The sequence below is a fragment of the Procambarus clarkii genome, chromosome 58, assembly GCF_040958095.1.
Source record: "Procambarus clarkii isolate CNS0578487 chromosome 58, FALCON_Pclarkii_2.0, whole genome shotgun sequence".
NCBI classification, from domain to species: domain Eukaryota; kingdom Metazoa; phylum Arthropoda; class Malacostraca; order Decapoda; family Cambaridae; genus Procambarus; species Procambarus clarkii.
Window position 1 is genome coordinate 23,924,250 of NC_091207.1, and position 21,451 is coordinate 23,945,700.

General features: G+C 47.0%; 1 long non-coding RNA gene across 1 annotated transcript in view; it reads right to left on the reverse strand.

Annotated features, from left to right (window-relative positions):
* Positions 1 to 613: 613 nt before the first annotated feature.
* Positions 614 to 21,451, reverse strand: part of LOC123767917 (uncharacterized) — a 33,244-nt gene continuing 12,406 nt past the window's right edge. The window contains exons 2-3 of the long non-coding RNA XR_006774024.2: positions 5,774 to 5,922; positions 614 to 1,983 (exon numbers count right to left, since the gene is read on the reverse strand). This is a non-coding gene — a long non-coding RNA (uncharacterized lncRNA). The remainder of the gene's footprint in view (positions 1,984 to 5,773; positions 5,923 to 21,451) is intronic.

Here is a 21,451-nt window from a genome sequence, read left to right on the forward strand (position 1 = left end):
CACTTAGGGTAGTTAATTGAATACGGACGTAGCCGCCACGAAGGCGCTAAGACGGAAAACGCTCTTAGCTAAGAGGAAAAACCTTCGTAAGTACCTTCCTGAATCCGGCCCACTGTGTGCTCCACTCTACACTTATATAGATATAAATGTTCTAGGAATTTTCCTTGTAGATATATTGTTCAGGTACTCCCCCAATTATAGTGTGTGTTCACTGGTGATAAAGATAATTCGATAAGGTGTCCGGAGCTAAGTAATGTTCGCTAAGGCTCCGTCACTGTTGTTGCGGTCCATAGAATTACCCAAATCAGCCCAAATCGGCCCAAAACTACACAAATCGTCCTAGCATTACGTACGTAATGAAGAAATATGGTATATTTACTTACTATAATGTTGGTGCTACACGTAGAACATGATCAAACCTATTTTTACTCTGAAATAATCTAATTTCATAACGAAATGAGACGTTTCCAAGACCCTTTCCCTTTCCAAGCTGCTGCTTACAGCGTACAGCCTAAGCATAGCAACAGCCTAATTCCACCAAGGAACACACTTCCACGTGCCATGGGAGGTATAGTGAGGAACAGAATGGAGAGCAGCGTCTAATTGAGATATGAGATATATACAAGAGTTGTTACATTCTTGTACAGCCACTAGTACGCGTAGCGTTTCGGGCAAGTCCTTAATCCTATGGTCCCTGGAATACGATCCCCGCCGCGAAGAATCGTTTTTTCATCCAAGTACACATTTTACTGTTGCGTTAAACAGAGGCTACAGTTAAGGAATTGCGCCCAGTAAATCCTCCCCGGCGAGGATACGAACCCATGACATAGCGCTCGCGGAACGCCAGGCGAGTGTCTTACCACTACACCACGGAGACTATTTAATAAGTTGTCCTGATGGAGAAGGAAGGAGTGAGGGAGAGAGAGAGACATCAGGCAGGGAAGAAGAGCAGCATGGAGGGTGAAAAGCCTCCAGTCCGCCATATTAAACTGGGCGAGAAGGAAAAGAGGGGACTCGAGGATGGGTAGTCACTGTTATGGGGTCATCAAAGGCTCTCTTAGAAACAACGATGAGAAGAAAACAAAAGAAATACAAAATACGAGGCAGGGAAAAAACAGCACAAAACTTTAAAAGATCAGGACCATATTTTAGGTGAAAAAAAGAACATGAGAATTTATTAATTACTAATTATTTATGCTCTTAAGGTCTATTGGCCTAAATGAGGCAGCACCAATTTATAAAAATGAACAAAACTATTTATGTGCCGTTTCTATTTTGTGGCAGGATAGCCAGAGGGAGCACGATGTGGCAGGATAGCCAGAGGGAGCATGATGTGGCAGGATAGCCAGAGGGAGCACTATGTGGCAGGATAGCCAGAGGGAGCACGATGTGGCAGGATAGCCAGAGGGAGCACGATGTGGCAGGATAGCCAGAGGGAGCACGATGTGGCAGGATAGCCAGAGGGAGCACGATGTGGCAGGATAGCCAGAGGGAGCACGATGTGGCAGGATAGCCAGAGGGAGCACGATGTGGCAGGATAGCCAGAGGGAGCACGATGTGGCAGGATAGCCAGAGGGAGCACGATGTGGCAGGATAGCCAGAGGGAGCACGATGTGGCAGGATAGCCAGAGGGAGCACTATGTGGCAGGATAGCCAGAGGGAGCACGATGTGGCAGGAAAGCCAGAGGGAGCACGATGTGGTCGGATATCCTCCCAGCTATCCAACCACAACACACTTTCTCAAACTATCTTTCACGTCTCCCACTATTCTCCTCGGTCAAGTTCTTTAACATCTTGCCTTTCAGCCTCTCCGGCCGTCAGGACACACACAGATCAACGGCCCGCCAGAGGCACACACACAGTAATTTCCAGTGATCCCTCGCTAGTTCTTCCTCTATGCGTATTACACATTTCGTATTGGACTGATTCTCCCAGCCACTCTGGCCAACGACCAGCCCGACTCTCGCCTCTCCGCCTCGACCACTGGAAAATGATAAGCGAGTTTGAGTTTGGGTTTAATGGCCGTGGAAAAAATCTCTCCCGGCATCTGGCTAAAAACAGCCAGAGAAGTTGGTGGGAGATGGGGGCATGTACACAAAGTGGTGTAGGTATTTGCAGAGGTGTGTGGGTGGGCTAGGGTGTGGGTGGGCTTGGGGTGTGGGTAGGGTAGGGGTGTGGGTGGGCTTGGGGTGTGGGTGGGCTAGGTGTGTGGGGTGGGATAGAGGTGTGGGGGGCTAGGGTGTGGGTGGGCTAGGGGTGTGGGTAGGGTAGGGGTGTGGGTGGGCTTCGGGTGTGGGTGGGCTTGGGGTGTGGGTAGGGTAGGGGTGTGGGTAGAGTAGGGGTGTGGGTGGGCTTCGGGTGTGGGTGGGCTAGGGGTGTGGGTGGACTAGAGGTGTGGGTGGGCTAGGGGTGTGGGTGGGCTAGGGGTGTGGGTGGGCTAGGGGTGTGGGTAGGGTAGGGGTGTGGGTGGGCTAGGGGTATGGGTGGGCTAGGGGTGTGGGTGAGCTAGAGGTGTGGGTGGGCTAGAGGTGAGGGTGGGATAGGGGTGTGGGTGGGATAAGGGTGTGGGTGGGCTTGGGGTGAGGGTGGGATAGGTGTGTGGGTGGGCTTGGGGTGTGGGTGGGCTAGGGGTGTGGGTGGGCCTGGGGTGTGGGTGGGCTAGAGGTGTGGGTGGGCTAGAGGTGTGGGTGGGCTAGGGTGTGGGTGGGCTAGAGGTGTAGGTGGGCTAGGGGTGTGGGTGAGCTAGGGGTGTGGGTGGGCTAGAGGTGTGGGTGGGCTAGAGGTGTGGGTGGGCTAGAGGTGTGAGTGGGCTAGAGGTTTGAGTGGGATAGGGGTGTGGGTGGGCCTGGGGTGTGGGTGAGCTAGGGGTGTGGGTGGGCTAGGGGTGTGGGTGGGCTAGGGGTGTGGGTGGGCTAGGGGTGTTGGTGGGCTAGGGTGTGGGTGGGATAGGGGTGTGGGTGGGCCTGGGGTGTGGGTGGACCTGGGGTGTGGGTGGGCTAGGGGTGTGGGTGGGCTTGGGGTGTGGGTGGGCTAGGGGTGTGGGTGGGCCTGGGGTGTGGGTGGGCTAGGGGTGTGGGTGGGCTAGAGGTGTGGGCGGGCTAGAGGTGTGGGCGGGCTAGGGGTGTGGGTGGGCTAGGGGTGTGGGTGGGCTTGGGGTGTGGGTGGGCTAGAGGTGTAGGTGGGCTAGAGGTGTGGGTGGGCTAGAGGTGTGGGTTGGATAGGGGGTGAGGGTGGGCTAGGTGTGTGGGTGGGCTTGGGGTGTGGGTGGTGTTGGGGTGTGGGGGGGCTAGGGGTGTGGGTGGGCTAGGGGTGTGGGTGGGCTTGGGGTGTGGGTAGGCTAGGGATGTGGGTGGGTTAGGGGTGTGGGTGGGCTTGGGGTGTGGGTGGTGTTGGGGTTTGATTGGACTAGAGGTGTGGGTGGGCTAGGGGTGTGGGTGGGCTAGAGGTGTGGGCGGGCTAGGGGTGTGGGTGGGCTAAGGGTGTGGGTGGGCTTGGGGTGTGGGTGGGCTAGAGGTATAGGTGGGCTAGGGGTGTGGGTGGGCTAGGGGTGTGGGTGGGCTAGAGGTGTGGGTGGGCTAGAGGTGTGGGTGGGATAGGGGTGTGGGTTGGATAGGGGTGAGGGTGGGCTAGGTGTGTGGGTGGGCTTGGGGTGTGGGTGGTGTTGGGGTGTGGGTGGGCTAGGGGTGTGTGTAGGCTAGGGGTGTGGGTGGGCTAGGGGTGTGGGTGGGCTACGGTGTGGTTTGGCTTGGGGTGTAGGTGGGCTTGGGGTGTGAGTGGGCTAGGGTGTGTGTAGGCTAGGGGTGTGGGTGGGCTAGCTTACCAGCCTCGTTGGTTCTTGTTGACCACCCGTACAAGGTACAAGTATTTCCTTATATTCCTTCAATAATGTTTGGTTAAAGGCTCGGACACTCGCCTTGTTAAGGCTCGGAGGCTCGCCTGGTTAAGGCTCGGACACTCGCCTGGTTAAGGCTCGGACACTCGCCTGGTTAAGGCTCGGAGACTCGCTTTCTATATATTTACAATGACCAGCATATCTTTCTTGTATAATATATTTGTAACTTAATTTGCAAGCCGTGACTGGAGCCGCTTCTTGTGGGCTTCATCAGTGTTTATGTCTTGACAGCTGTTACCACGAGTGCCTCGAGGGGGTGTCAGTGAGGCTGAGTGCCTCGAGGGGGTGTCAGTGAGGCTGAATGCCTCGCTTGCGAGGGACTCTTGATCTCAGAGGACGCTTGTCACGTCTGGGTAATATCCGATCCCAGCAACTCTGGAAACAACTTTGTGGAAGATTTGCTTATATTTCCGCCTTTAACCCTCAGTTGGTGCTTATGTTGCTGCGCACCGCTGTCTTTGGTGTTTCAGAGTGGCGGAGTCTCGCGCTGGAATGTTGTTGTCTTGTCGTATTTCGTCCTCAAGATATGCAACAGCGGAGACTTTAGTAAATGTTGGTTGTGAGGAGCCCCCGTCACCCGCCCCGTCCTCACCTTGCTTCATGGGTCACGCACCCACACACACACACACACACACACACACACACACACACACACACACACACACACACACACACACACACTAAAAACATTTGGTGTTTGGAAAATCACACAAAAAAATTGTGTTTGGTGTTGATATCACACCAAGCCTGTCTCCTGAAGCCCCACATAAAAAGAATTACATCTGCGGCATACGCGAGGCTGGCTAACATCAGAACAGCCTTCAGGAACCTGTGTAAGGAATCATTCAGAACCTTGTATACCACATATGCAAGACCAATCCTGGAGTATGCGGCCCCAGCATGGACCCCGTACCTTGTCAAGCACAAGATGAAGCTGAAAAAAGTTCAGAGGTATGCCTCTAGACTAGTCCCAGAACTAAGAGGCGTGAGTTACGAGGAAAGGCTGCTGGAAATGCACCTCACCACGCTGGAAGACAGAAGAGTAAGGGAAGACATGATCATTACCTACAAAATTCTCATTGGAATCGACAGGGTAGATAAGGATAAACTGTTTAACACGGTTGGTTCGCGAACAAGGGGACACAGGTGGAAACTGAGTACCCACATGAGCCACAGAGACGTTAGAAAGAACTTTTTCAGTGTCAGAGTAGTTAACGGATGGAATGCATTAGGCAGTGATGTGGTGGAGGCTGACTCCATACACAGTTTCAAATGTAGATATGATAGAGCCCAGTAGGCTCAGGAATCTGTACACCAGTTGATTGACAGTTGAGAGGCGGGACCAAAGAGCCAAAGCTCAACCCCCGCAAGTACAAATAGGCAAGTACACACGCGCAAACTCACACACACACACGCACGCACGTGCACACACACGCACGCACGTGCACACACACGCACGCACGTGCACACACACGCACGCACGTGCACACACACACTTCTAACTTTCCAGCAGACAGGCATAATGCGTGCTCTTATTTCACGGATCCGACTCTGACCTCCGGGAGTAAAATAGCAGTAAAATAGGTACCTGGGAGTTAGTCAGCTGTCACGGGCTGCTTCCTGGGGGTGGAGGCCTGGTCGAGGACCGGGCCGCGGGGACACTAAAGCCCCGAAATCATTTCAAGATAACCTCAAGATAACCCATATAAATAGGAGCTGCCTCGTATGGGGGCAATAATTGTGCTAGAGCCTCCTTTACCTAACACTTGATAGAGCCTCTTGAAGCTCTCCTCTGTCATGGCGAAAGGAACTCGTCAACAAAATCTTGAGCCTACGACCGGAAGTTGTTAATAATACAGATTAAAAGTTCAGTCACTTAACTGGTTGGTACAGCGATGAGCTCCCTTCATACAGGTCGGCGTTCGATCCCCCAATGGTCAAAATGGTTGGATATCGTCCCTCTCCTCCGTTCTATCCAAGTTCCTTATCCTTATATCCACTCCATAGTCCTACTGGCTTAGCGCGCTCTCCTGATAAACAATATCAACGGAGGAAGACTAAGTAACACGCGCGTCGCAGCCTCTCTCTTAAATGAGTAAAGATCACTGGAGATCAAACTTAACGTATCTGCCTTGGATTGTCCGAGCTGTGGTGGCTGGCAAAATATAATTAGATTAGATTAGATTTTTTTTCAGGTAAAGGTACATACATAATGTTGGATTTAAAGATATAGTAGATACAATACCTGAAGTCACTAGTACGCATAACGTTTCGGATGTAGAGGCTTTGTTGATGTGTCTTGGCTTGCCTCCCTGTGTCAAGTGAGGTCACGTGTCTGAGTGCCCGAGTTGGGTTACAAAGGTCCCGACCTTTTGATGAGGAGTTAATTTAACTACAAAAGCGGCCGCTGCTACTGTAATTCAAAGCTGCAAATACTGCTGTAATTATAGTCTAAACGAACGGTCGGATTTATCTCTGGTTATGTAGAGACTGAGTGATTGACTAATTAATTATTACCGTACCAAAATAAAGAGGTTCTTAGTGCCTGATTGACATATATTCACCTAGCTCTTAGATTATGGTCAGAATTACGGATCGACTTCCTAACAAGAGAGTCAAACAGAAAGGGAAATGCTCCGTTGTCTAACAAACGGAACACGAGGCTAATCTATAAAGCATATACACGTATTATATTTAACATAAATATATATATTAGAATAAAACACTTAGTCTGTCGCATATCTGTGACTAGAGAAGATGCTTCACCGCCCACACTGGGTCCCCGGCAGGTTGCACCAACACCTAGACCTGCCCCCTCTAACACAAAGTGATCCAAGGGGGGCACAGTATGCAGGTAAAGTTGCTATCAGGAGAAAGTGTTATGGCAGCAGGAATATACAGTGCTCGGAATGGATATACAGACTAAGTACCAGGGTATTAGGAAGGAATGGAACTATCAGTGAAAGGCGCTAATCTATTACGACTATATAGCACTGGGAAGGGGTCAGGATAAGGATTTGGAATGGGTCGGAGAAAAGGAATGGTGCCCAACCACTTTTGGACGGTTGGGGGGATTGAACGTCGACTTGTATGAAGCGAGACCGTCGCTCTACCGTCCACCCCAAGCGGTGGGGCAGGTATTAGGAAGGAGTGATGGATTTCCAGGAATTGAAAACCAACCCCGCAAGAAGCGAAGCCGTCGCTCTACCAACGGGCCGACGCCCTAAGAGAAGAACTCCATACGCGTGTCTTATATAACCTTGTATAGCAAGCACTTGCTTCGAATAAATAGCCAAGTCTATAACCAACTATTTTGTTAAATTGACTCATAACTTCTAACCATATATAACTTTTAGCCGACCATATATGACTTATATAATGAAAGCACACGTCCCAGTGTGCTTTCGGAGGGTGGACTTAATGAACTGTCCAGGACGCTGGACTCTCCAGCCCTCCTCACACAGCTCCGGCATCTCGTCACCACCATCGTCGCCTGTGTTCCTCACCGCTATGACACAACTTCCCATATATAAAGACGAGAGAAATACGGACGGTAACGGGAGACATCTCCCGTCACGCAGGGTGCAGTCGCACCTCCACAGATCTCCAGTATCATCTATTGATACTGGAAATGGCTCAAAAGGGCCACCACTTATGGGCTATTCATGCCCAAGCCACCTTTTGGGTGGCTTAATCCTCTCTCTCTCTCTCTCTCTCTCACGGACGGTCAAGGACATAGCAAACCCACTGCCACTACAACACTGAAGACAGAGACGAGGATAGGACAAGTTTTTCGAGAGAGAGAGAGAGAGAGAGAGAGAGAGAGAGAGAGAGAGAGAGAGAGAGAGAGAGAGAGAGAGAGAGAGAGAGAGAGAGAGAGAGAGAGAGAGAAAGAGAGAGAGAGAGAGAGAGAGAGAGAGAGAGAGAGAGAGAGAGAGAGAGAGAGAGAGAGAGAGAGAGAGAGAGAGAGAGAGAGAGGAAGGGGGTGTAGGAGAGAGGGAGGAGGGGGAGGGGGTGCAGAAGGAACAGCAAAGAGAGAAAAATAATTCGTTGAAGTGGAATGCCTGAGAGTGGTGGACACTCACTAAGCGAGTAACCGGGTTTGGCCTGGCTCCAGACAACAATATTTTTGTTGTTTACTGTGTGGTGGATGACAGCTCTGTTGTTTACTGTGTGGTGGATGGCAGCTCTGTTGTTTACTGTGTGGTGGATGACAGCTCTTGTTTACTGTGTGGTGGATGACAGTTCTGTTGTTTACTGTGTGGTGGATGACAGCTCTGTTGTTTACTGTGTGGTGGATGACAGCTCTGTTGTTTACTGTGTGGTGGATGACAGCTCTTGTTTACTGTGTGGTGGATGACAGTTCTGTTGTTTACTGTGTGGTGGATGACAGCTCTGTTGTTTACTGTGTGGTGGATGACAGCTCTTGTTTATTGTGTGGTGGATGACAGCTGTGTTGTTTACTGTGTGGTGGATGACAGCTCTGTTATTTACTGTGTGGTGGATGACAGCTCTGTTGTTTACTGTGTGGTGGATGACAGCTCTTGTTTACTGTGTGGTGGATGACAGCTCTGTTGTTTACTGTGTGGTGGATGACAGCTCTGTTATTTACTGTGTGGTGGATGACAGCTCTGTTATTTACTGTGTGGTGGATGACAGCTCTGTTATTTACTGTGTGGTGGATGACAGCGCACCACAACACCACTCCCCCACAGCGCGCACCACAACACCACTCCCCCACAGCGCGCACCACACCACTCCCCCACAGCGCGCACCATAACACCACTCCCCCACAGCGCGCACCACAACACCACTCCCCCACAGCGCGCACCACACCACTCCCCCACAGCGCGCACCATAACACCACTCCCCCACAGCGCGCACCACAACACCACTCCCCCACAGCGCGCACCACACCACTCCCCCACAGCGCGCACCATAACACCACTCCCCCACAGCGCGCACCACAACACCACTCCCCACAGCGTGCCACAAGACTCCCCCACAGCGCAAAATAAACACAGTGGTGCCCAGTGAGCAATATGGCGGCTGAGCCTGGCACCAGAGGCAAGTTGATGAGGCCACTTTTGGCTGTGGCCGGGAGGATATTACCCTGGGGCTGGATTTGGCCCCGCTGGATATTGGGGCAGAACGGAGGTTAGTGCGGAGTTAGTGGCTGGTGAGTGTGGGGCGGGGAGCCGAGCAGGCCAGCTACTGGTCCCTCAAGCATACGCACTCGCACTCAAAGACAATAATAATTGGAATACTAATAATTGCAATAATTCCCCGGTTATTGCTGCTGTTGCTGCTACGTGTATTACGGCTATTGGTTATATTAATAGTTATAATTATTCAAATATTAATATTATTATCAATAATTAAAAAGATCATCTTATATGTTAATTAGGAAATATTTCAACACAGCCAATACTCTATGCTGGGGGACTGGCCAGTCCTGCGCTGGGGCTCTACATATTCTGGTGATATTACTCAAATAAAAGGCCAAACAGGACCATCAAAGACGTCACTAGCCAGCAAAACTCAGGCAGCAATTGAATTCTTAAACAACTTTGAAAAGCAAAGTAATACAAGTACAAACCGATAAAATTCCCAGAACACACACACTCCAAAACGAAACCCAGACCCCCATTATCCTTGACAACGGTGTATACGGATGTTAGCAGAATACAAGGAGTCAAAAATAACTGAACAGCAAACATAACTCGTGGATTTGATGGAATAAACAAAGCCAAAACAGCTTTGGGAAAACAAAGGGAGATACACACAGAAATCACAATACCGTGATATATGAAGGAGGGAGATTCCGAAGCCTCAGCACGAACATACAGCTACACTTATCTAAGGCTCTAGTCCGGCCGCATCTTAAGCAGCCTCCAAACCTTAAAGAAAACAAAAAATGCACAAAAAACTTTAAGCAGTGCAAAAATAAGGCGCTGAGGAGAGCAGCAAAACACCGTCCGCCTTATGATCAGACAATCCAGGAGCTCCATGAACTCCTGAACTTACAACCACTAAGCATCAGACTACAACAGCAAGCCACCAGGTTGTGGAACACGAACGAAAATTTAGAAGACCCAAAAATTACAACAAGATGATACTCCCCACAAGGTTTTATCTACTCAGTGGGGAGTAGATACTACTTGGATCTACTCAATGGGGAGTAGATACTACTTGGATCTACTCAGTGGGGAGTAGATACTACTTGGATCTACTCAGTGGGGAGTAGATACTACTTGGATCTACTCAGTGGGGAGTAGATACTACTTGGATCTACTCTACTACTACCAAACCCCACAATACATCGTTCCCCGATGAAATACTGACCAGAAACCCCCCCCCCCCCTCTCCCTAAAAAAAATATATACATATCTATACTAATAACATAATGTCTGTTCATCTGTTCCAATCACGCGGTCAGACGCTAGGGGCTAGCCTCACGAGAATTTACAGGGTAAATGGTTTGGATTCTGGGCAGAACATAGGATGGTCAGGGTCGAGCCCCATGCTTTCCCTTTACAGGCAATGACAAATTACACTAATTTACAAGGTTGCTAAAAAAAGGCATCCTCACTAGGAATTATGAAAGGGGGAAGGGACCTGGGCGCCAACCGGGTCACCAGTGGTAATGGAACTGGCAATGTAAGTGTTGAAGGGTAGTGAAGGTGGTGAGAGAGAGAGAGAGAGAGAGAGAGAGAGAGAGAGAGAGAGAGAGAGAGAGAGAGAGAGAGAGAGAGAGAGAGAGAGAGAGACAGAGACAGAGACAGAGACAGAGACAGAGAGACAGAGAGACAGAGAGACAGAGAGACAGAGAGACAGAGACAGAGACAGAGACAGAGACAGAGACAGAGACAGAGACAGAGAGAGAGAGAGAGAGAGAGAGAGAGAGAGAGAGAGAGAGAGAGAGAGAGAGAGGAGCCCAGCGGTGCCCGGGTACTTATGATAGTTACAGAGGTTAGACAGCTTGGACGACTATTATTTCAGAAATAAATAGCTCCAGGTGCTATTATGACAAACTTACTCTGTCATTAGAATCATCAGAACACAATCCAAAAAACCCACATTAGTTTTCCCCAAAACTAATATCGCCTCACCACAAGAATGAGGTCAAGCGCACCTCACCTTCAGTTTTCATCCACAAGGCGAATACTGTCCAACCGGCAGCCGTCCCTGCCGCCTGAGTCAAGGATGCTCTTCAGGGTCCAGTTTATCATCATCCCCGGACGAAGCCCTTACATCCTCCCGACCACTGAAGTCCTCTTGAACTCCACTCTTGGGTTTCTGCATCCTCCAAACTCCCCCTCCCCCCCACACACAGGCCACTCCCTGCTTACGAATCATAATCAGTCCTGGGACGCTAACTCGGTGCCCCGAGCGTCCTAGACTTGCTCACAGACACCTCCCCTGTGGGCCCTTAAAATTCCCTGTTGTCACCCTAGTGCCCCTGTAAAATTCACCATCTCAGTAGTGCCAGGACTGCCCTCGCCAGTCTTGCCATCACGTTGCCACCAAAACTGTCTTTAAAGTGTTGCATAAACTGGCCAGTCCACTCTAGCCTGCCTGAAGGTTATCTTGAGATAACTAACTGCCTGAAGACTACAACCGCTGGCTCCCGACTGACTGCTACGCTTGGTAATAATACTCGCTATATACAAGCTACCACTTGTTGCCTGGGTCTGCTCCACTGGTCCCATTAAATCAGTGTTCACTGGAAGCTGCTACACCTCCCTTACCCCTCAGGGCTCGCCTGAAGGCTTGTAACACCCGGCGGTCCTTCCCAGTAGTGCTCTTGTACCTTAACGTTCTTCCTTGGCACCGTCCCAGTGTTGACAAGAAAATCATCCACCTTTGATGACTCTGATCACTTACGTAATGTCAAGCCCCAAGGCCGCCACAGCTTCTCTTATCTTCTCAGCTTTAACAGTAAAGCCCCGACAAACGCCGGCTTCCAAGATCAGCTCCTGGGCCCCAACTCGCTGCTGGGTATGTCAATATTTTTTTCGACACTATTGATACATCATTGACTTGACGAGGTATGTGCAGCAGGTGCGGAGCGTGAGGGGGGGGGGGGGGGAAGTGCGGCCTCGCTCGTTCCTCGGGTGCGATTGATGTCCCTGGGCCAGTCCTCAGGTGTTCTTGCAAGACGTCTTGACCTTGCTTCACGCCGGTTGGTCGACGTCTTGACCTTGCTTCACGCCGGTTGGTCGACGTCTTGACCTTGCTTCACGCCGGTTGGTCGACGTCTTGACCTTGCTTCACGCCGGTTGGTCGACGTCTTGACCTTGCTTCACGCCGGTTGGTCGACGTCTTGACCTTGCTTCACGCCGGTTGGTCGACGTCTTGACCTTCCTTCGCGCCAATTTGTCGACGTCTTGACCTTGCTTCGCGCCTATTGGTCGACGTCTTGATCTTTTACCATGACAATTTACGGTCTATTCATGCTCTTGCCCCCTCCTGGGTGGTTTAATCTTCACCAATCATCATGACAATGCCTTGTCCTCGGCTTCAACGTAGTCTCCCTTTGGGCGGGAATCTGTCCTCATCCTCATCACCAGTTAATTCTCATGCAGGAGTAGCCATAAGCTGGGCTGGGACTGGAATCATCACTCGATCCACCTGAACACCGGGTCGAGCTGGTCTCGTGTAAACATTGTCAGTGCTGGAATTGTTTAAATGTCATTTACATGCATATTTTCCACTCTCAGATCAAATAGCTTTCAACTTATAGCTTAGCTATAGCTTAGCTATAAGTTAACAATCTTATTTCCGAGTGGAAAATATTAATGGAAAAATATATCTCAACAATTCCAGCATTGAGACGAGTTAATTCGAGACGACTGTGTGTGTGTGTGTGTGTGTGTGTGTGTGTGTGTGTGTGTGTGTGTGTGTGTGTGTGTGTGTGTGTGTGTGTGTGTATTTACGACATTTCCTCAGCTCAACAGACCTCAGCAAATTTGATTAGTTGTCTGCACCTCGCACTGTCTCCACCTGTTTGAGTGTGTCCTGGCTCCACCCGTGGCAGTGACCGGTCCGTGTTTTCGCGGGAAAAAACTCAATTAGTACAAAAGACTGTTTGCAAACGGATGTTGAAACATATCTAACCTCACCCAAGCTAAGCCCATACAACCTAATCTAACAACACACGCAGTTTTAACATACAGAAAAATGAGCTTAAGCGAAACATGTTGTGGGTATGATTTGATCCCTATAGTCCGTCTACATGTAGGCTCTCTCGCAGGGAGATTGGAGGCGGAGTAGGCACACAACAACAATACTGGCTGTCTAGGGGCATTACGACCAGACACACACACACACACACACACACACACACACACACACACACACACACACACACACACACACACACACACACACGCTATAGGGGCCTCGTAGCCTGGTGGATAGCGCGCAGGACTCATAATTCTGTGGCGCGGGTTCGATTCCCGCACGAGGCAGAAACAAATGGGCAAAATTTCTTTCACCCAAAGTGCCCCTGTTACCTAGCAGTAAATAGGTACCTGGGAGTTAGTCAGCTGTCACGGGCTGCTTCCTGGGGTGTGTGTGTGTGGTGTGGAAAAAAAAAAAAAAAAAAAAGTAGTAAACAGTTGATTGACAGTTGAGAGGCGGGCCGAAAGAGCAAAGCTCAACCCCCGCAAAAACACAACTAGTAAACACAACTAGTAAACACACACACACACACACACACACACACACACACACACACACACACACACACACACACACACACACACACACACACACACATACACACACACACACACACACATTAGGAAGTGATGTGGTGGAGGCTGACTCCATACACAGTTTCAAGTGTAGATATGATAGAGCCCAACAGGCTCAGGAATCTGTACACCTGTTGATTGACGGTTGAGAGGCGGGACCAAAGAGCCAGAGCTCAACCCCCGCAAACACAACTAGGTGAGTACAACTAGGTGAGTACACACACACACCCCGCCTTCACTTCCAATCTCATACCAGAGAAAAATTTTGCTTGCTCAAAATCCGTGCCAATATTTCCCTAGAATAACAATTTGCCAACACATTTACATATTTCAAATTCCAGGAAACCCTAAGCGTTCATTTGCCATTTTGGCAAGAATAAATAGCTGGATTTAGGAGCGTCATCGGCTAGAGGCAAGTTCCCTCCAGCTGTACAATTGGCTTCCTTCTCGCTTTCACGATCAGGTGATTCCGGGTTCGATCCCCGGGCGGGACAGAGATGACTGGCCACATTTCCTTTTACTTAACACACCTATTCACCTGCAGTAAATAGGTATACTAAGAAGTTATAGACAACTGCCTTAAGGATGCATTCTGGGGAAAGTCAGTAGTTCGGTGTGTGTGTGTGTGTGTGTGTGTGTGTGTGTGTGTGTGTGTGTGTGTGTGTGTGTGTGTGTGTGTGTGTGTGTGTGGGTGGGTGTGTGTGTGTAGACATACACAAACCTACCAAGACAGGCAAACACACACATGTGGCTTCGTATGTGCTGCTCCAGCTTGGAGTCCATATTTAGTCTAGTCCCCGAGCTGAGAGGAATGAGCTATGAGGAAAGATTACTGGAAATAAACCTCACGGCATTAGAAGACAACAGAGTTAGGGGAGACATGATCAAAACCTAAAAAATTCTCAAGGGAATTGACAGAGCAGATAAAGATAAACTGTAACATGGGTGGTACACGCACAAGGGGACACAGGTGGAAACTTAGTACCCAAATGAGCCACAGGGACGTTAGAAAAGAACTTTTTCAGTGTCAGAGTAGTTAACAAATGGATTACATTAGGCAGTGATGTGGTGGAAGCTGACTCCATACACAGCTTAAAGTGTAGATATGATAGAGCCCAGTAGGCTCAGGAATCTGTACACCAGTTAACTGACAGTTGAGAGCCGGAACCAGAGAGCCAGAGCTCAACCCTCGCAAGCCTAACTAGGTGATTACACACACGAGATGGTGACAATGTAAGAGGAAACACAAAGAATGTAATATCTTCCCAGGCCTGCTTCCTTGACTTGCTGAAATGTTGAGATCTTTTTCAAGAAAATAAATATGGAGGATAGTGTGCTGGAATATCACAGGTGGTGGTATTCCAGCCGGGACGAGGCTAGCTAGGAGACTCCTAGCCCGGACGAGGCTAGGAGTATCCCAGCCGGGACGAAGCTAGGAGCATCCCAGCCCGGACGAAGCTAGGAGCATCCCAGCCCGGACGAAGCTAGGAGCATCCCAGCCCGGACAAAGCTAGGAGCATCCCAGCCGGGACGAGGCTAGGACTCTCCCAGCCGGGACGAGGCTAGGAGTCTCCCAGCCGGGACGAAGCTAGGAGCATCCCAGCCCGGACGAAGCTAGGAGCATCCCAGCCCGGACGAGGCTAGGAGTATCCCAGCCGGGACGAGGCTAGGACATCCCATCACCATAACACAAACACATCTCAGAGGTGATGGTGCCCGATGCCCCCAGTCCTCGCCCCCCTCAATCATTTGCCACCATTTAGACATTCAAATCGTTAGCATTTCAATAGGGATGCCATATGTAAAACTCGATTTGATCGGACTTGTAAATAATACATTTACGCGCACATTTACACGTGGATAGTCATAGGAAAGTAAATAGTAGGTCTTATACTGTCCTTGTGTCGAGAGTAATATAGTGGTAATTAAGTCCGTTTTATTTGTTACTCCGTAAATAATGAAAATACAGTGTTGTGTTCTTCTACAGTGTGTTGTGTTCCTCTACAGTGTGCTGTGTTCTTCTACAGTGTGTGTTGTGTTCCTCTACAGTGTGTGTTGTGTTCCTCTACAGTGTGTGTTGTGTTCCTCTACAGTGTGTGTTGTGTTCCTCTACAGTGTGTGTTGTGTTCCTCTACAGTGTGTGTTGTGTTCCTCTACAGTGTGTTGTGTTCTTCTACAGTGTGTGTTGTGTTCTTCTACAGTGTGTTGTGTTCCTCTACAGTGTGTGTTGTGTTCTTCTACAGTGTGTGTTGTGTTCTTCTACAGTGTGTGTTGTGTTCTTCTACAGTGTGTGTTGTGTTCTTCTACAGTGTGTGTTGTGTTCTTCTACAGTGTGTGTTGTGTTCCTCTACAGTGTGTGTTGTGTTCCTCTACAGTGTGTGTTGTGTTCCTCTACAGTGTGTTGTGTTCTTCTACAGTGTGTTGTGTTCTTCTACTGTGGGAACCGACCTGTGAGATGTATATTTATTTAATTTATATGAATTTATATTTACGTTAATTTATATACTTCGATAGCAATTTGTATAATGATAAGTGGACTGTATTTCTGCAATAATCTCATAATCTCACAAATCGATCCTCTACACATTAGGGGGGGTTTATTAGTTTATATATATATGCAGCCAATCACTACAGTATCTACATACATTGAAGAGGTTCCTTATCTTATAGTACAGCAGGCTAGTCCACCAGGTATAACTAGGGTGTAGACACCAAATTATCCTCTTTGAGGTAGCTTCCATATCACCCAGTAACTGGTGCACAAATCTTGCTTCCTCGTCTTGACCTGTCAAAAGTGCGCTAGCTGTGAAGCCAGAATCCTATATATGACAAGTATTTCAGAGAAAACTGTACATGGAACATGAAGACCTGGCTTAATTACCATTAGTTTGAGGCTTCCACGTGATCTAACCGGACCACCCTATATCCTGACATTAATGGCCATAAATGAATGATAAACGGGTTTCGGAAAGAACACTTAACTTGAATTGTAGACATCGTGTTGGAGATGGTACCTTTGGTTTCCATAACACTACGTCCAAGTAAAATTAACAGGAGCCGAATTTGCTCCCGTGTGAGCCTCTGGTCTCGTTATAAACAATGGCTGTTTAACACTCCATACTATTGACGTTACTGGCCGACATTGTCCAGAATGATAGGAGCCGAATTTGCTCCACACGTCTCGGAGGTGACACAACAATGGCTGCCTCCTTCCTCCCGACGCCTGGCCTACTTTGTCCAGATGTCAATAAGTGATAGAAGGGTCACATTTACTCTACTTTAATATTGATAATTAAGTTAATTTATATAAGATGTTTTTATGATGGTAAAGTCCAAAGACTAATGTATTTAAGAATAATTCCCAGCAAAATAGCTGGTGAATTATAATAGTATGTGGTGATGATATCCCGTTTTCTATAGACGGTAATTCCACTACAAGTTACGTTTTCTATGGGTAACTTGTTTATACAACACAGCTATTATCTGTATGATTATTAAATGGTGTCGGATTTTCCGACATAATTCCCCAGGGGGCTGCTCACGGGTCGAAGTCCTATTTAGAACAGACGAACACCGATACTCCTCCTTCGAATTATTAGATTAATTTGATGTTAGTAGTTAGTAATCACACATTTGTGCGTCTGTTCGTACAGGACGGATGTCCCGTACTAGAGTTGCAGGGGTTAGAAGTCTAATGCGATTTCATTTCCCTGTCAACTCTTGAAAGGCTAATATTCAAGCCTTATTACATATTATTTAACCCAGAAGACTGGATGTGATCAAGTACTACAGTCAAGTATGATTCAGGGACTGCAGTGAGATCAGTGACATTAGATATAACTTGAAGTTTCTTCAGGTAACTGGTCACTGATATATAAACACTGAGGCCCATGGAATACATCTTGATTAAATAATAAATGTATCAAATCAGTCATCAGATTTATTAGGGTTTAATTTAGTTAATTGATTCAGAAGATTGAATAGCTCATCATTAAAGTAAAGTATGGTTCTGAGACTGCAGTGGGTTCAGTGACATTGGTCGCAGTGACTTGTAGCTGTTTTAGGCTACTGTTCACTGATTTGCCACTGAAGCCTCATGAACTCATCTTCAGCTTTAAATAATGATACTAACATCAACCTCTGTTACTATAGTCAGCTGTAATCTCCTTAGTATAATGCTACTGGAGAAATATAATCAGCTGACAAATTCAGATTTCTACTGGTATTGTTTATCTGCAGGCATAGGTCTCCTCAGGTTTGATACTGGGCCTGAGAGTAATTTACCTCCTGCAGAGTTTAACATGGTTATGCCCTGATATTTAGTAGGGCTACCGATGAATCGATGACAATAGTCTGTCCCTACAAGGAGACCGAAGTCGGTGAGGTGATCAGACTTAATATTATCTGCCAATTTTATTCCTCTATTTCTCAGGAATTTGGCTGTTGCTCTCAGACCTCGAACTTGTAGGTCTACTGGTATTTTGTCCACCACAATGGCTTGTACTCGACAGACGTACCTGCCTAAGCGTACTGATGGTTGTACCACCTGGTAGACTTGAGGTCCTGCATCTGTTACAAACCCTGAGATGTTGAATGACATCTGGGCTACAGGCCTTAATTGTAGTTCATCTGCCAACTTTTTAGTGATATATGTTCTCTGGGATCCTTGGTCAAACAACCCACGGGTATGGACCTTGGCCCTCTTATTCAGGATGGTAATTTGGGCAGTAGGCAAAGTCGTATTACCTTTAGACTTTGCTGATTGGACACTCTTTGTTTGTTGCACCTTGCAGTACTGTACTGTGGTGGGAATGCTATCTTCCACCTTTGGTCTTGAATACGTTAATTTCGTATATTTGCACAGTGCTGCATGGTGCCTACCTCTTCTACACCTGTTGCAGGTGTTGAATTGGGTATCACAATAGTCTATGTTGTGTGACTTGAGACACCTTGCACATCTCCCTAATTCCTGGAGTCGCTCCATACGAATGTCTCTGGTTGGATAATTAGCACAACGGTATGTTGAATGTTTCTTTTTGCAGAACATACATGTCCCCCAGCCTACTGCACGTTTGGAAGTTACCGGTTTGGGTGAACTAGTAACAGTAGGCTTGGAGGTTGCTGCTGCATTGTCAGATTTTCTGCAACTTGATGTTAGAGTAATTGGTTGATGTTTATTTGGGGTAGTTGTTTTACCCTTTAATTGACTATTTTCTATTACTGAAGGCTTGCATGAGGCTTTAACTTCCTCATTTGCACGTCGTTTGTTTATGATGGAATGTAAACCTTCAGTGATGTCCTGTACTGTCAGGATGGTGTTATGTTGATGTGCATATAATTCATCTAGTATATCGCTGGACAATTTTCGTTGAAGGACTACTTTGGTCATCCATTCACTAGTAGTTATATCAACCTTAAGTCTGAATGTTCTTAGTAGTGACTCAAACTCCATGCTGAAGGATTGTAATGAGTCAGCAGTCTGATCAGGTTGAGGTAAATCCAACAATTGCAGTACTAGATGTATGACAGTTTTCTCATTGCCAGCATTATCCATACTGGCTAGTTGGTGAAGCCTTGTGGGGCTTGTACTTGGGCTGCTCATAATACTGAACAAACACTGATGGTAGCCTAGGGTAAATTCTGCACTCACTAGGCAATAATCCTACCTCTACTAAAGGTTAGCACTTAAAATTAATACACATTATATATATACAATCATACACACTAATGATTTGAGTGATAAACCAGTGTCACTGGAAGTACCTTTAGGTTAGCTCCTCTATATCACCCTAGGATGGAAGAGACACTAATTAATCACTCAAAGGTGTAATGATCATAAGTAAATTATTATATATACAACTCAATTCGAGTTGATAAAAATTACACCCAAAATAGGGTCTGCACCATTCATTAATGGTGTTAGGTTGATCAATATAGTACAACTGACTATGGTAATAATGGGACTAGGATGAACGATAATAGTTCAACTAGTCAATGGTTAATATCCTACCCTGTTGTGGGTTGGCAATTAGTAAATATTATACTGAGATCACTAGTGCAATTTATATTAAATAATTCTCTATTTTGGAGAAATAATATACACCATTATTGATAATAGCCTCTTAATTGCCTCTATGAAACTTCTAATATTATCTAGAAGTATTAAATATTATTAGTGACCTCGCGAAATAAACTCCACAAAATTCGTAGATAATCTCTCGCGAAATGTAACACCACGAAATCCGTGAACAATCTCGCGAAGACACAGTCACTAATTTGGCTGGCTTCTATATTAGCGCTGTCATTTCACAGAATAACACTCCACCAAATCTGTGGGTGTGCATGAAACCGCTGACGAAGCTGAACTCGGCTGAGGGAGGCTCCTGAGCTCCCTCGAGGCTACGCTGCCGTCTTGACTGCTGGCTTTGTTTAAATAACACTGCACTAGTATATTTAATGAATCCACTGGTTAACTGGTTCATCCGGTACTAAGATGACCAAATGTGGGTTCAAAGGATCAAATAATCCGGTTCCGAAGGTCCAAATAATGTGGGAACCGACCTGTGAGATTTATATTTATTTAATTTATATGAATTTATATTTGCGTTAATTTGTATACTTCGATAGCAATTTGTATAATGTTAAGTGGACTGTATTTCTGCAATAATCTCATAATCTCACAAATCGATCCTCTACACATTAGGGGGGGTTTATTAGTTTATATATATATGCAGCCAATCACTACAGTATCTACATACATTGAAGAGGTTCCTTATCTTATAGTACAGCAGGCTAGTCCACCAGGTATAACTAGGGTGTAGACACCAAATTATCCTCTTTGAGGTAGCTTCCATATCACCCAGTAACTGGTGCACAAATCTTGCTTCCTCGTCTTGACCTGTCAAAAGTGCGCTAGCTGTGAAGCCAGAATCCTATATATGACAAGTATTTCAGAGAAAACTGTACATGGAACATGAAGACCTGGCTTAATTACCTTTAGTTTGAGGCTTCCACGTGATCTAACCGGACCACCCTATATCCTGACATTAATGGCCATAAATGAATGATAAACGGGTTTCGGAAAGAACACTTAACTTGAATTGTAGACATCGTGTTGGAGATGGTACCTTTGGTTTCCATAACACTACGTCCAAGTAAAATTAACAGGAGCCGAATTTGCTCCCGTGTGAGCCTCTGGTCTCGTTATAAACAATGGCTGTTTAACACTCCATACTATTGACGTTACTGGCCGACATTGTCCAGAATGATAGGAGCCGAATTTGCTCCACACGTCTCGGAGGTGACACAACAATGGCTGCCTCCTTCCTCCCGACGCCTGGCCTACTTTGTCCAGATGTCAATAAGTGATAGAAGGGTCACATTTACTCTACTTTAATATTGATAATTAAGTTAATTTATATAAGATGTTTTTATGATGGTAAAGTCCAAAGACTAATGTATTTAAGAATAATTCCCAGCAAAATAGCTGGTGAATTATAATAGTATGTGGTGATGATATCCCGTTTTCTATAGACGGTAATTCCACTACAAGTTACGTTTTCTATGGGTAACTTGTTTATACAACACAGCTATTATCTGTATGATTATTAAATGGTGTCGGATTTTCCGACATCTACAGTGTGTGTTGTGTTCTTCTACAGTGTGTGTTGTGTTCTTCTACAGTGTGTGTTGTGTTCTTCTACAGTGTGTTGTGTTCTTCTACAGTGTGTGTTGTGTTCTACAGTGTGTGTTGTGTTCTTCTACAGTGTGTGTTGTGTTCTTCTACAGTGTGTTGTGT